This window comes from Oncorhynchus clarkii, chromosome 9, assembly GCF_045791955.1.
Source record: "Oncorhynchus clarkii lewisi isolate Uvic-CL-2024 chromosome 9, UVic_Ocla_1.0, whole genome shotgun sequence".
NCBI lineage: Eukaryota > Metazoa > Chordata > Actinopteri > Salmoniformes > Salmonidae > Oncorhynchus > Oncorhynchus clarkii.
Window position 1 is genome coordinate 38,943,406 of NC_092155.1, and position 14,346 is coordinate 38,957,751.

The following is a 14,346-nucleotide window of genomic DNA, read 5'->3' on the forward strand; positions in this document are numbered from 1 at the left end:
CCATTCAAGGTCCAACTGAAACATCACTTCCACTTTTATCCCAACCCACCTGAATCAGAGAGGTACAGAGGGCTATCATCTTGGGCACCCGGGGAGTTGTTGCTTAAGGGCAGAACAACAGATTTTTCACCTTTTCAGCTCAGGGATTCAAACTGGCAACCTTTCAGTTAATGGCCTAATGCTCTAACCGCTAGGCCACCTGCCACAACAGGTGGCTTTACCTGTAGGCTATTGGTCAATAAAAAGTTTGAGTCCCTCTGTTCTAAAAGCCAGCCCTCCTCCCTAGCTGCAGCCCAATGTGTTTCCTATCAGAGAGAGGTCAATGATGAAGTGAGGGAAGGAAGTCTTTAATACAGCCCAGTAAAGACAGAGCATTGTGGCACTGCAGGGGTGTACACAATGGGAATTAAGGGTGAATATAATGAAAGTGAGAGCACACCTGCGTCTTGTAAAGAGTTTCCAGGCCCTACGGGGTGTTATAGTTTTAACCACTGGTGAAAAATGTACCCAATTGTCATACTTGAGTAATAGAAAGTTACTCAAGTAAAAGTGAGTCACCCAGTAAAATACTAGTTGAGTAAAAGTCAAGAATCAAAATTAAATGTATTTGCTGAAATTTAAGTATTAAAAGTAAAAGTATAAATCATTTCAAAATCCATATATTAAGCAAAGCAGACGGCACCATTGTCTTGTTTTAAAAGGTATGGATAGCCAGGGGTACACTCCAACACTCCAACACTCAGACATACAAACGATATATTTTGTGAGTCTGCTAGATCAGAAGCAGTAGGGATGACCACGTGTTCTCTTGATAAGTGCATGAATTGGACCATTTTCATATCCTGCAAAGGACATTTATCATGTAAAGAGTACTTTTGGGTGTCAGGGAAAATGTATGGAGTAGAAAGTACATTATTTTCTTTAGGAATGTAGTGAAGTAAAAGTAAAAGTTGTCAAAAATATAAATAGTAAAGTAAAATACAGATACCCCAAAAAACTACTTAAGTAGTACTTTAAAGTATTTTTACCTAAGTATGTTACACCACTGGTTTTACCAAAGTTAAAATCTTTGAACTTAGTCCTTATTAGTCAGTCTATTTCTTTCGAAAGTGAAGGAAATATAAAGTGTGGTATTTCATCCAGTCATAAAAATAACAATGAATATATTTGACTGTATGTCATGAACAGAATGAAAACATATAGGGTTGTCACGCCCTGACCTTAGTTATCTTTGTTTTCTTTATTATTTTGGTTAGGTCAGGGTGTAACGAGGGTGGTATGTGTGTTTTTTTCTTGTCTAGGTTTTTTTTGTATATCTATGGGGTTTTGGTATTGTCTAGGTAAATGTAGGTCTATCGTGGCCTGAATTGGTTCCCAATCAGAGACAGCTGTTTAATATTGTCTCTGATTGGGGATCCTATTTGGTTGCCATTTTCCATTTTGGTTTTGTGGGTTATTGTTAATGTGTAGTTGCATGTCAGCACTAGTTGGTGATAGTTTGTTTACGTGGTCTTCATTTATTAAAAGAAGAATGTATTCCAGTCACGTGGCGCCTTGGTCTCCTCGTTATGACGAACGTGACAAGGGTAAAATACATAGACATGCAAATCTAGGCCTGTATTCTACATTGAATATAATATGAATCACAATACTTTTTCAGTCAAGTGTTTACATCTGATACCCATATGTGAACTACTTATTGATGAAGAAATGCATCTCCTGGGTTTTAAATATGTTAAATGAACAAAAGTCATGCATTAGACTGGGAACACATGGAAATGTTTTAGTGAGATTATCTGCTATTGTCCATGATTAGGAGTGCATGGAGCTGCAAAACACAAAGCTTTTCAGCTCTTTCCACTTAATGCCTGGAAATAGCGAGGGGAATTTAAAGCATGGAACTAAGTACATGTAAAGGGTTTTAACACCTTGCATGCAGCTCTCTAAATCTATTTAACACCCTGAATCCAGGTCTCCAAAGCCTAGTTAACACCTTGAATGCAGGTCTCTAAAGCCACCTTTCTGCAAAGTGCCTCTTCAACCTCAGGAGGCTGAAGAAATGTCTTGTCACCTAAAACCCTTAAACTTTTACAGCTGCACAATTGAGAGCATCCTGTCGGGCTGTATTACTGCCTGGTACGGCACCTGCAAGGCTCTCCAGAGGGTGGTGAGGTCTGCACAACACATCAGCGGGGGCAATCTACCTGCCCTCCAGGACACCTACAGCACCCGATGTCACAGGAAGGCCAAAAAGATAATCAAGGACAACAACCACCCAAGCCACTAACTGTTCACCTCGCTACTATCTAGAAGGCGAGGTCAGTACAGGTACATCAAAGCTGGGACCGAGAGACTGAAAAACAGCTTCTATCTGAAGGCCATCAGACTGTTAAACAGCCATCACGAACACAGAGCGGCTGCTGCCTACATACAGAATTTTAAAATGGGCACTTTAATAAATGGATTACTTGTCACTTTAATAATGCCACTTCAATAATGTTTACATATCTTGCATTACTCATCTCATATGTATATACTGTATTTAAACCATCTATTGCATCTTGCCTATGCCGCTCAGTCATTGCTCAGCCATATATGTATATATTCCTTTACTTAGATTTGTGTGTATTTGCTAGTTGTTGTGGAATTGTTAGATTACTTGTTAGATATTGCTGCACTGTCAGAACTAGATGCACAAGCATTTCACTACACTCGCAATGACATCTGCTAACCATGTGTCTGTGACTAAAATTATTTGATTTGATTTGACCCAGAGACTCCAGCTCCACATAACAGCATGTTCAGGGGTTTTGAGCCAATCAAGATGTAAACAGAGAAATATATGGTTCCGCATTTTTGTTACTACCAGCGGTTTGAAGGATGTGATGAAAAAAAATATCGACCAAACTTCTGGCATATTTTAGAACTCTTCCGTTGGTTGGTGATAACCCCTGCTACTGTAGTCACCCCTTTCCTCTCTTTAGTTTTTCCTGGAACACACAGAATGCCTCTGAGGCAAGGCCTGCTTCCAAAGGACACCTTTTATGATGTCTACCTACAGCACACTCTTTACTGCGTCTCACAGCTAGAGGACACTCCAAAACAATTTGGTTTTGCGACCCATCTAAAGCCTTTACCATTTTACTTTAACCCACTAAGGAATGTCCCTCGGCCCTCCAGTTGAATCCTAAACTATCATTGTGTAAGTGTCAGTTTTTCCTCTCTTATAACCTCCTGTCTTGGGAATGCCTTCTCAAAGTAAACAAAGCAAGACACGCAATGACATTTCCCTGTTAACACCAGGAAGTGGCCAGTTAGGCATTCCAGAGGGGAGAGACTATAAGGACAATGCTGACCTGCAAAATTACTAATCTGAAACTGGCTTTACCTTAACCCTAACCTAAACCTAATTTGAATCAATTTGGCTAATTAAACATCGGTTTGCAAGTCAGGAGTATCCTCATAGCCTTTTCCATTCCTGAGGATGAAATGACACAGAAGTGCAGGGCAGCTGTTGTGATAGTGGGATATGGGAAACAATTGGATTTGATTAAGACTCTCCACAGTGCCCTGTTGGTGTTTTCTCTCATGGACTGCCAAAGTCCTATAGGCCCTCCAGCTACAAATGCCAGAAAGAGCAAAATAATCTATGTACTTACAGTATCAATATGTCTAATATCAGGGTGGGTGGCCCTGAGGCTGTATTTGAGAATTTCTGCGGTGCATGTTATTTAAACAAATCAAATATAAAATATATAATCACAGTGCTCCCAACCCACTCTCCTTTGCCTCTGTGAGAGACAACCTCTCAGAGTGTACAAGACCAGCCTACATACATTTCACAGAAACTAGGAACCATGCCATTTGTAGAAGTTAGACCACAAAACACAGGGAACTCAGTGCTAAAAAGGTTTTAGTGTTTTTTTTCTTGACATTTGAGACCTCCCCCCTTATAGAAGGCGGCTTATGGTAGAAAAAAACAACATTCAATTCTCTGGCAACAGCTCTGTTGGACTTTCCTGCAGTCAGCATTTCAATTGTACTCTCCCTCAAAACTGCGGCATTGTGTTGTGAAAAATCTGCACATTTTAGAGTGTTGCGCCTGTGTAATGATCATGCTGTTTAATCAGCTTCTTGATATACCACACCTGTCCAGGTGGATGGATTATCTTGGCAAAGGATACATGCTCACTAACAGGGATGCAAACACATTTGTGCAGAACATTTGAGATAAATAGACTTTTTGTGTGTATGGAACATTTCTGGGATATTTTATTTCAGCTCATGAAAAAATGGGACCAACACTTTACATTTTGCATTTATATTTTTGTTCAATATAGTTCATGGCAGTTTAGTTGTGACCACTGCCAACCAGACTGGGACTGAGGAGATCATAGGCCGATCTCTCCAAGGCAAAGAACCAGCCCCACATTACAGGCCTTCTTTGCATGAGGTCATTCTGGTACTCAGCCCTTTTGTTGTCTAGATGTGAGAGGCAGTCCCTTGCTTACAGACATACTGCATGTATGACGTTCAGGTATTGTTTTCCTCTTGCTACGCCATTACATCAGCTGCACTGTACCAGACTTCTGTACCTACACTGCCGACACATACCCCAAAAGATTCTAAGTGCAGACAAAAAAAATATGTTTTACCATTCTCAGGTGTCACCATCAACTCTTGCTATACTGTCTGGAGACCATTCCAAGCCATACCAAGACCAGTATTTTTTTCTTCAGTTGAACAAAGATTTAGAACTCAAGTCTGGTCAAGTTCCAGAGGGTACCGTACCCTAGCTGTGCTTGATCGGTACAGTTCTCCCCTTATAGACTTAACACTTAAGCATGTTTTGAACTTAAAGATTACCATCTCACCAACCATTCTGAATGCAGATCTCACTGGTAATGCTCTCTGACTAATATGGCAAGACATGATCTAAAACACATTAAAAACAAATGTTTCTGTGAATCACGCTGTGCATCTCCCAGTGTCCAGGAAACCAGCAACACAATCTGGGCTGAAAGTGGTGGTAACAGGATCAAAGGGAAAGGGGATACACTTTGGAGTCAGAGGAGACATAGAGAGGTGAATTCAGACTGTGGGAATTACAATTGGAAATCAGTCCATGAGCGTTAACTCATGAACCTGCATGAGCTCATAAGCTGCAATGCCAACAAATCATTTCACATACACAAAAAGCTGAAGGATAAATCACTTGTCGATCTATCTGGTTATTGTTTATTCCCTAATTCAAGACATTTCCTAACATGTAATTTTACTAAACCAGCTCTGTCCTGTTTTCATCTTCTCTGCCATGCTTGAGGGTTGATTTGTGTATGTAGGCAGCAGCCTCTGTGTTCGTGATGGCTGTTTAACAGTCTGATGGCCTTGAGATAGAAGCTGATTTCACCCCATGCTTCCTGAAGCACATCCCACAAGTTGGATTGGCTCGATGAGCACTTCTTACGGTCAAGCTGCTCCCACAACAGCTCAATAGGGTTGAGATTAGAGGTTGACCGATTAATTGGAATGGCCGATTAATTAGGGATGATTTCAAGTCTTCATAACAATCGGTAATCAGCATTTTTGGACACCGATCATGGCCGATTACATTGCACTCCACGAGGAGACTGCGTGGCAGGCTGACTACCTACTATGTGAGTGTAGCAAGGAGCCAAGGTAAGGTGCTAGCTAGCATTAAACGTCTCTATTAAAAACAATCAATCTTAACATAATCACTAGTTAACTACACATGGTTGTTGATATTACTAGTTTATCTAGCATGTCCTGCGTTGCATATAATCGATGCGGTGCACTTCAAAATAATCAGATACTGTCCCCTCATTTGAACTGTACCACCATCTCCTCCAATGTCTTATATTTGACTGATAGTCCATGGAGAAAGCAGGTGCTGTGCATATATGATAGACCTTTCTTGTAAAATAACTCTGACTTGATTATAGCTATCACTGCTTGACTGCAAATTATTGTCTCTCTCTTTTGCACAGGTGACAATTAAGAGACTGTGATCATGTCTCTGTTTTTGACTGTATAGCATTTCATTTTCAAGCACTCCCATGGCCAGTGTCTATCATGATACAGTTGAAGTCGGAAGTTTATTTAAGTGACAAGTGAGCCATTTATTAAGGTGGCCATTTTTAATATAATGTGGATATATTAAAGCAACATCTCAAGACATCAGTCACATCAGTCAGGAAGTTAAAACTTGGTCGCAAATGGGTCTTCCAAACGGACAACGACCCCAAGCATACTTCCAAAGTTGTGGCAAAATGGTTTAAGGTCAACAAAAAAGTCAAGGTATTGGAATGGCCATCACAAAGCCCTGACCTCAGTCCTATAGAACATTTGTGGGCAGAACCGAAAAAGCGTGTTACCGAGCAAGGAGGCCTACAAACCTGACTCAGTTACAACAGCTCTGTCAGGAGGAATGGGCCAAAATTCACCCAACTAATTGTGGAAAGCTTGTGGAAGGCTACCCAAAATGTTTGACCCAAGTTAAAATATTTAAAGGCAATGCTACCAGATACTAATTTAGTGTATGTAAACTTCTGACCCACTGGGAATATGATGAAATAAATAAAAGCTGAAATAAATCATTCCCTCTAATATTATTCTGACATTTCACATTCTTAAAATAAAGTGGTGATCCTAACTGACCTAAGACAGGGAATTTTTACTGGGATTAAATGTCAGCAATTGTGAAAAACTGAGTTTAAATATATTTGGCTAAGGTGTATGTAAACTTCCGACTTCAACTGTATGAACTTGGTTTTTGCATTCCCATGATCTAGCTACTGTCTATTTAAAGACATAAATCACAAACATTTCTGCATTTTACTTTATGCATATTCTCTGTCTGATGTCTGTATTAATCTTGTTTTTATCCCTAGCATCGCTAATCTCCTGCCTCTCCAACGTATAGCCCTTGGCCAGATTTTCATAAACAATTTGATCTCTTAATTATGACCCCCAAGTAAAATAGAAATAAGTTAGCAAATCCATAATTATTGTTACCATACAGATGAATGTTGCCCGTGATTAGTAAATCTGTTTTTTTTTCTCCTGAAAATGTGTATTTTCTCTCTTAGGGGGGTGCAAATGAACTGTCTCTATTAGAGATATACACTGATATAGACATTAAGAACACTTGTTCTTTCCATGACAGACTGACCAGGTGAATCCAGGTGAAGCTATGATCCCTTATTGATGTCACTTGTTAAATCCACTCCAATCCGTGTAGATAAAAGGGAAGAGACAGGTTAAATAACTTTTTAAAAAGTCTTGAGACAACTGAGACGTGGACTGTGTACAGTATGTGTGCCATTCAGAGGGTGAATGGGCAAGACAAAATATGAGAGTGCCTTTGAACAGGGTATGTAGGTGCCAGGCACACCGGTTTGTATCAAGACCTGCAACGCGGCAGAGTTTTTCATGCTCAACAGTTTCAAGTGTGTGTCAAGAATGGTCAACCACCCAAAGGACATCCAGCCAATTTAACACAACTGGGGGAAGCATTGGAGTCAACATGAGCCAGCATCCCTGCGAAATGCAGTCCATGCCCTGACGAATTGAGGCTGTTCTGAGGGCAAAAGGGGGCGAGGGGTACAGCTCAATATTAGGAAGGTGTTCCTAATGTTTGGTATACTCAGTGTAGAAAATATTAAGAACACCTTCCCCCACCACCTGCTTTTGCCCTCAGAACAGCCTCAACTCGTCAGGGCATGGACTCTGTCGAAGGCGTTCCACAGGGACGCTGGCCCATGTTGACTCTAATGTTTCCCACAGTTGTGTCAAGTTGTCTTAATGTCCTTGGACCATTTTTGATACACACAGGAAACTGTTGAGTGTGGAAAACCCAGCAGCATTGCAGTTATTGACACAAACCGTTGTGCCTGGCACCTACTACCATACCCCATTCAAAGGCACTTCAATCTCTTGTCTTGCCCATTCACCCTCTGAATGGCACACATACATAATTCATGTCTCAATTGGCACAAGGCTTAAAAATCCTTCTTTAACCTGTCTCCTCCCCTTCATCTACACTGACCACGTTTACAAGCGCACTAATATCACGCTAGTATTCGGGATACTCAAGTATTCTGTTTTTGCATGTATCCCGGTTATGAGAAACCTGGATAATATGCCTGGGATATGCTGATCTTAGACAGCTGTGGCATGTAAACATCTGATCCTGTTTGCTGTTGATTTTAGCGGTTTGCGTAGGCTCAGTTTCCAATATCATGTTGTGTGATTATGTTTTCGTCTGATTGTTAAACAAATCACTTTCAAAAAGTAGGCTACCTGCTCAGTTCCATACACCATAATAATTTATGTTGCTGATACTGGACCGAATAGCCTACTGGCTACTTTCACCCCTAATTTAGACAATTTTCTGCTTATAATTTCCAACATTTGGTAGGCCATTTATTTGTCAACTGTAGTTGGATACATGCAGCTTCTCTTTCATCATAACTTGTTGCCCTATGAGACTAAATATAGTATAGTGCTCACCAGAATAATGTCTTACATCTATAAAATGAATGCATTAGTAATATAGTTAACATTGGTAAAGCTATCTGTAGAAAACGCAATAACTCTAAAACAGTGGAAATATTGGTAGTCCTCTGTAAAATGGCAAAATGTTATCAGTTTGGCCGGTTTTAGGGAAATGAAAAGCTGAGAAAACGATGTAAAACATTTCTGATAAGACAGTTGGTCTTGGGTGCATATTTTACGAGGTTTAAATTCCCTCTGTTTGCATAACAGTGTCAATGACAACACATTACAGGCACATTCACATTCGTATTTCTCAGTCCTGTTTCTGAGACAAAATGAACATTTTTCTAGCATTTTACTGCAAGAAATGCATAATTCTGCAGGATTTAATATTATATTACGCTACATGTGAGAGGTTATAGGCCTACAGTCAGTGTCCATATTTCAGTTACTATTCAATTTAGCCCATATGAACTTAAATCAGAAATATTATGTTTATTCACGGATACAAGGATACTCGTGAGCAGGATATCAAAGGTGCATGTAAACAGCTTATCCCGAATAAGACAGGCGGGATATAAGCTACTATCCAGAATACTGTGCGCATGTAAACGTGGTCACTATTTGCATTGTGTGCCACCCCAACCCCTCTTTTTACGCTGCTGCTACGCTCTGTTTATCATATATGCATAGTCACTTTAACTATACATTAATGTACATACTACCTCAATTGGGCCGACCAACCAGAGCCCCCGCACATTGGCTAACCGGGCTATCTGCATTGTGTCCCGCCACCCACCAACCCCTCTTTACGCTACTGCTACTCTATGTTCATCATATATGCATAGTCACTTTAACCATATCTACACCATATCTACATACTACCTCAATCAGCCTGTCTAACCGGTGTCTGTATGTAGCCTCGCTACTGTATATAGCCTGTCTTTTTACTGTTGTTTTATTACTTTACTTACCTATTGTTCACCTAACACCTTGCACGTGACAAATAAACTTTGATTTGATTCACTGATTGAAGTGGATTTAACAAGTGACATCAACAAGGGACCATATCCTATACAGTATACACAAAGGTATTTGGACACCCCTTCAAATGAGTGTATTCGGCTATTTCAGCCATACCTGTTGCTGACAGTTGTATAAAATTGAACTCAGAGCCATGCGATCTCCATAGACACACATTGGCAGTTGAATTGCCTTACTGAAGTTCTCAGTGACTTTCAACGTGGCACCGTCATAGGATGCCACCTTCCCAACAAGTCAGTTTATCAAATTTCTGCCTTGCTAGAGCTTCCCTGGTCAACTGTATGTGCTGTTATTGTGAAGTGGAAACGTCTAGGAGCAACAACGGCTCAGCCATGAAGTGGTAAGCCACACAAGCTCACAGAACGGGACCCTGCCATGGAAACGCGTTCTCTGGAGTGATGACTCCCGCTTCACCATCTGGCAGTCCGACGGACGAATCTGGGTTTGGATGATGCCAGGAGAACACTACCTGCCCCAATGCATAGCGCCAACTGTAAAGTTTGGTGGAGGAGGAATAATGGTCTGGGGCTGTTTTTCATGGTTCAGGCTAGGTCCCTTTGTTCCAGTGAAGGGAAATCTTAATGCTACAGCATACAATGACATTCTACACAATTCTGTGCTTCTAACTGTGTGGCAACAGTTTGGGGAAGGCCCTCTCCTGGTTCAGCATAACAAAGCCCCTGTGCACAAAGCAAGGTCCATACAGAAATGCTTTGTCAAGATCGGTGTGGAAGAACTTGACTTGCCTGCGAAACCGGCCTAATCGCCCAACATCAGTGCCAGACTTCACTAATGCTCTTGTGGCTGAATGGAAGCAATGCTCCAACATCTAGTGGAAAGCCTTCCCAGAAGAGTGGAGACTGTTATAGCAGCACAGGGGGACCAACTCCATATTAATGCCCATGATTTTGGAATGAGATGCAGGTGTCCACATACTTTTGGTCATGTAGTGTAGTGTTCACCAGATCAGTCTATGTCATGGAAAGAGACATGTTCAAATACTCCTACTAATCATACTATTTGTGACATGAATTGAGTATATAGTATGCTTATTGGTCATAGTTTGTTTCTTTTTAACTAGGCAAGTCAGTTAAGACCAAATTCTTATTTACTATGACAGCCTAGGAACAGTGGGTTAATTGTCTTGTTCAGGAGCTTTTTACCTTGTCAGCTTGGGGACCTGAACTAGCAACCTTTCGGTTATTGGCCCAACGCTCTAACCACTAAGCTACCTGCCGCCCCAGTTAGTATGCCAAAAGTTCCCAGATGTCGTACTAAATTCGCCAAAATATGAAGTATACACGCAGAGGACCCTATTTCCGTACTTTAGGGCCCATAATGCAATACTTCAGGAAATAGCCGTGGCTTCACATTGTTTTCAGATATGAAGAAAATGGTGGAAAATATGCAGCCGAAGTACCAAGACAGCAGATACAAATTCATTGCTTAAACTAATTATGACAAATATTAAGAACGTGTAATAAAGTAATGACTTTTCAAATAAGTTACCTTACACGTTATGTTGGCTGACAATTCGTTAGCTGCGCTGTCTTTACGGACCACATAGCATATCATTACAGCAGTGTGCACCGATATGTTAGCTAGCTACACATTAGTTGCCTACTTATACATCAAACTTGCCAGTATATTAACAATAGGGTGTCTAGCTAACTGCCCAACGTTTATTGACTTGATTATTCCCGTCATGCTTAGCTAAATGGTATAGTTGTGCGTTCTCAATGGACATTTGGGTGCTTTTTATTGAATTTACAAGCACTCAACACCTGTTGAATATGGCTGTTGCCAGCAGCACAGTTACAGTCACCACTCTGGATAACATGAAAACTGTCTAACCTGCTCTGCTAGGGCGAGTAAATGGTCAGTGGTCTCATTTGTGTCTGGAAGTAGCTAACATGCTAGCCAACATTAGCTTGGGTGCTTGACTGCCATTGTAAGGTCAGAACTCTCAAATCAACCTTACTCCTTGGCCCGAGGACAATTTGAAAATGCTCTGAATTTACGAGCGAACTCTGGCCCCCCAGATTGAATTTAAGAACACACCTGAAGTCGTAAAATGTCTAACTAGTAATTTGTTATGCTAACTTGCTAGCAAGAGGTTGAATAGCAACAGCATCAACTTCCGGTAGACAGGCGAAGAGCTAGTATGCTCAACTGAAAGGATCCCATTTGTTTACAGTATACTAAAATGAACTAATTGTATGTAGTACATACTCATTAGGTATGTGGTATACAGTATGTTAGTATGGGTATTCGAACACAGCTATGGTGTTCTTAATGTTCTCCCTGTAGAATAGAATAGACTAGAATAGAATGGAATAGAAGAACAACAATGTTTCAAAAACACCCAATTTCAGACCAAATAGTATATAATTTGAAGGTATATCTATATATGCCTATTTGAACATAAACATAGAACTCCCAAAGAGTGCTGAATGACCCATTCCTGCACATTTGAAGGCTCTGAATAACACAATTAAAATAGCTGTCATAAACCACGTTTCCATCCATGTGCGTAAAGGCATACCATATATTTTTTTTAATCAAAACATCTGTGATGGAAACAATTTACAATTTTAAAAATTCCTACAGATAAATTGGTCGGGATCTTTTTTTCGGTAAAAATGAAATGAGTAATGACGGCATTTATGCGCAAATATTGATATAATAACCATCATATCGAGGTAAACTTGGAGTCACGCGATGACATTGTTTGGTCATCCCTTTACGACTCAAGAAACAATGCAGTTTATTAGACTACAGATTAAATAAATTATGATGAACTTCACAGGGTGGTGAATGTGTATGGTATGAGCTTGATGCTCCTTTCCAATAAAAGTCGAGGGTCTTATTCTGGTGACATGATGACTGTCCGAATACAAACATTCTCGCTCATATCCAAATCTCGTCATGTAGACTAGCCTACCCGCTACCCGCAGAGCCTACCTGCACTGTATCTGTGAGCTGTTGGCTAGAGCGCAAGTGCCAAGACCAGAGCAAGGCACATTTGATATTTAATGCAGCAGTTTTTGTGTCAAAATAATCGGTAGAGTAGAAAATGCGATGGGAACACATTGAACATTAGATTTGTATTGGTACATGAAAATGTAAGCGAAACAGTACATTGTGTGTGCATACCTCATCACGCAATGAATTTGATCTGCAAGTGGTGTTTGGCGGAAACACCACTGGTGGGGAAATGCGCATATTTTCGTTATGCGGATTTTAGAATATTCGCGTGAAAATCTGTCACCAATTGGATGGAAATCTAGCTAGTGACACCCAGGGGTGGAAAGGGGTGGACTCCATGCAGTTAGATGAATAACCTGGTAAAAATATAGATGGCAAAGTTAGTGATAATATCATACACAAGGTACTTACTTATGACTTGAATCTTTTGCTTAACCTTTCCCCAGTAATGAACAGAAAATAATTTGACTTTTTGTTATACCGTTATCATAGGCTGCATCACATTCGGCCGTGATTGGGAGTCCCACAGGGCGGTGCACAATTGGCCCAGCATCATCCGGGTTTGGCCAGGGTAGGACATCATTGTAAGTAAGAATGTGTTCTTAATTAACTGACTTTCCTAGTTAAATAAATATAACAATTACTATGCAGAGCCAAAAGCTGATTAAGATAGCTCAGTGATTGTACAAAGTGACAAGACCCTAGCAAACATGACCCAATTGGCCCCATGTGGGTATTCGGTGGGCACATGCCTACACCAAGCACATAAAAGCCCAACAAAGGCTAGCTTACACCAGCCCAATATGGGCTAGCCCACACCAGCCCAACACAGGCTAGCCCACACCAGCCCAACTTGGGCTAGCCTACACCAAGCCCCACCAGCCCAACATAGGACTAGGGTAGGACTACCACATTTGGGACCCCAACAGTTTGTGTTGAAAAACATAGTCGTTTTTTATTGCTATTCTACACATTTTGTAATGAGGCTATGAGAATATGTTGCAGTTTTAAAGTGAATTTCCTGCAATTAATCACCCCCAACCATTGTGTGCCCATTCAGTATTCCGGCCCTCGCTAGCCTACAACAGCCCAATGCAGATAAGCCACAGCCAGCCCAATACAATGAAAGTGCATGTGACATATAAGACACTCAACAGTTTCTCTTGTGTATGATAGTAACAACTTGGTTGTATTTCTGATACAATGTATCACATTCCCTAAACACCTTTAAGGGCTTGAAAAAAAATGCATTTTATGTGTTGAATAAAAATTGGCATAAATAAATACATTCCTATTCCTATTAAATAGCAACGGCACATCGACCCAATGTATTTTAGCCCACATTGGGCCAATGTATGCATATTTGTTGGGAAAAGACGGGCATTTTTCAAGTGAGGGCTGCCTTCAACAGATATGGACTGCCCACACTGGCCACATTTTTTCAGTTGAGGATAAGAAGATCTACTTTTACAGTGCTCAGTGCACCTTAAAAATACTATGCCATACATCTGACAGAGCAGCGGCTTGCTTTAAACCCGGGAGCACTAAAAGCTCTGTGTTTGATCCTGAAGTACATGCTCCCAGCTGATTTACTCAACTCCTCTACTTGTAAATGGTTGGGGCCAAACATAAAAAAAATCTAAATCTAATTGTATTTGTCACATGCTTTTTAAACAACAGCTGTGGACTAACAGTGAAATGCTTAAGTTTGGGACCCTTCCAAACAATGCAGAGAGAAAGAAAATACAGAAATAATAGAAAAGTAAAACACATAATAATAAAAGTAATAATAGATAC